Source organism: Octodon degus, unplaced genomic scaffold, assembly GCF_000260255.1.
Source record: "Octodon degus isolate 3935 unplaced genomic scaffold, OctDeg1.0 scaffold00047, whole genome shotgun sequence".
Taxonomy (NCBI): domain Eukaryota; kingdom Metazoa; phylum Chordata; class Mammalia; order Rodentia; family Octodontidae; genus Octodon; species Octodon degus.
In genome coordinates, this window is record NW_004524623.1 from 9,009,108 (window position 1) to 9,011,572 (window position 2,465).

At 35.9% G+C, this 2,465-nt stretch overlaps 1 protein-coding gene across 1 annotated transcript in view; it reads left to right on the forward strand.

The window, feature by feature from the left end:
• Tbc1d15 (TBC1 domain family member 15) overlaps positions 1 to 2,465 on the forward strand; it is a 52,935-nt gene that overhangs the window by 8,410 nt on the left and 42,060 nt on the right. The gene's annotated exons all lie outside the window — the stretch shown is intronic.

The window sequence follows — 2,465 nt, forward strand, 5'->3', positions numbered from 1 at the left end:
TTTTTTTTTTTTTTGCGGAACCGGAGATTGAACTCAGGCCTTTGCGCTTGCCAGGGAAGTGCTTATTCCACTGAGCCACCTCCCTGGCCCCTGTGATCTGTTTTTAAGACAAATATTGAGTAATTTTAAAAGTTAAAATGTGAAGTTTTTTATTTTTATTGATTGCTTCCTATTTTATAGTAGGATTTTTTTTTTCTTAAAAATTTTGACCTGAATTTGGGAATTATCTGTGTTTATCTGTTCAAAAACTGGGCAAAACTTATGGGAGGATGTAGATACAGTAGTTATGCCTTACACTTTATCATGTCTAGGAAATTGTGGCATTTAAGAAATAAAAAGTATTTCATAAGCTTTTGGTAACAGCTTGTTTGTGGATATGTCATTTTGAGTAAGGCATTTGAGTACTAAAGGGAGTGTTCTTACTGTCAAGGAAGTAGCCCACAAGATTTCACTACATGGGGGTGTGAGGTGATTTTCTTTTTACTTCTCTACATTAGGTTGTCAGGATTGGTTTATGTGAAATATTTTTGTGTCGATAATTAACACGTTAAATTCTTGACGAAATAACGTAAGAATGAGCAGAAAAAGTGAGATTAGAGATTTGTAAAAGAATGAAGCATTACGTGAATGAGTGAATCATGGTCTGGCAGTAAAGATCACGTTAAGATTTGTGGTTCTCAGGCTTGGCTGGAGTTTGGAAAGAACAAAAGGAAGCACAGACTTCAGACTCTGGATCTGAGGATTTAGAAGATGGGGATGGACCCTAGGTGCTTATGTTTTTGAGAAGATCTTGGGAGGCAGCCCACTTTCCAGGCCTCCTCCTGTCCCTCAGACAGAAGCTTTTCTTTCTCAATAAATTGTTCCTACTCTTAAAAATGAAAAGAAAAAAAGATCTTTGTGTGATTTTTATGTGTGGTCAGAGATGAGAATTTGTATAGCTGTATAGTTTATCAGAACCCAAGATACGAGTACTATGTACATGACTTTCCTTACATTGACTTACAAAATGTCTAGGCGTTAATGCTCTAATTTTAAGAGTCAAAAACACTTTTTAAGAAATTAAATTCTTACACATTTTTATGAGATGTATTTTTTAAAAAAAGTTTGTAAAATGATTTTTATTTAGCCTTCAGGTTTTTTTCCTTTGTACTTTTTCTTTTCGTGAGGCACAAAGGAAATTTGGGGTAATCTGAGAGTATTGACTACTTTAACTTTGTATTTCTGAAGAATGTTTAACTTTATATTCTATAAGTTTATATTAGGGCCAGGGACATAGCTCAGCAGCATGAATGCTGGCTGGACAAATGCAAGGTTCTGAGTTTGATCCCCAGTACCAAAAAAAGTTTGTATTACTGAATCCTTTGTTTTTGTATACCAGATGAAATATTTTGAAATTTTATTTCCCCCAGAACAGTAGACTGTCATCATATTCCATAAAACACCTGAATTAAATGTCATGTTCTTGATGTTGATTCTATTCAAGACATATGGATACTTAGTGTACTGTTTAGTTCTCCTTTTCTGCCATTCAGTTTCTTCATGTCATTGTGTTGGAAATCATTTTTGCATGCGTTTGGTTGCAGAAGAAGTTCATTAGAACTAATTCCTTTCCTTTAAGGAGAGATAAGGTTTTGAGTTAACTCTTGGCTTTATGATTTTTCTTTAAAAGTGTTTGTTTTTCTAGTCAGTTGCTAGCAGCAGACTAACTTGAAAATTACTTTTATGTTGACTTGGTACTAGGTTATGAGAGCTAAACATCTTTTATATATATATATTATATATAGATAGATAGTACAGAGTCTACAGAGTTTACAGGGTCTCACTACACAGATCGGACTTGTGATCCTTCCTGTTTTTCAGCCTCCCAAGCACTGGGATTACAGGCAGGTGCCACCACACCCAGTCTCAATTCCTGTCTCAGCATGCCCTGGGGGTGGGGCTGGCAAGGCAGGCCCCAGGGACGAACCCCCAGCGCTTGTGTCTGCCTAAACAGGTTCTTTAATTTGCTGAGCTGTCTGGCTGGCCAGCAAACCATCTTTGAGTGCCTTCTGTCTGTTAGCCACTCTTCAAGCACAGGAGGTGTACTTGTGAGCAAGATAAAAGTTCCTCTTTTTGTGAAACTTATAGTGGAGGGACTTGCAGAATTGACTTAAAGTGTTGCTCTCATCTTCAAACCTTTGCATGAGCAAATGTGTGAGCCATTTTATTTTCTTGTATACTTACGTTCTATACAAGGGAAAATGTATGTAAACTATTTACTCTTGGAAATGCACAAATTTCTTTTTTCTTTTTAACATTTTATTACAGTTATTTATTATAGTTGCTCTCCAGTTAACAATTTGACTCTCCCCAACAGAATCAAGAATCACACCATCAAGAATCTGATACAATTGCTTAGCTCTTGACCAATAGCTCTAATTTTAAGGCATTAAGAACAAGGAAGGTACATGTTTTTTTTTTTTTTT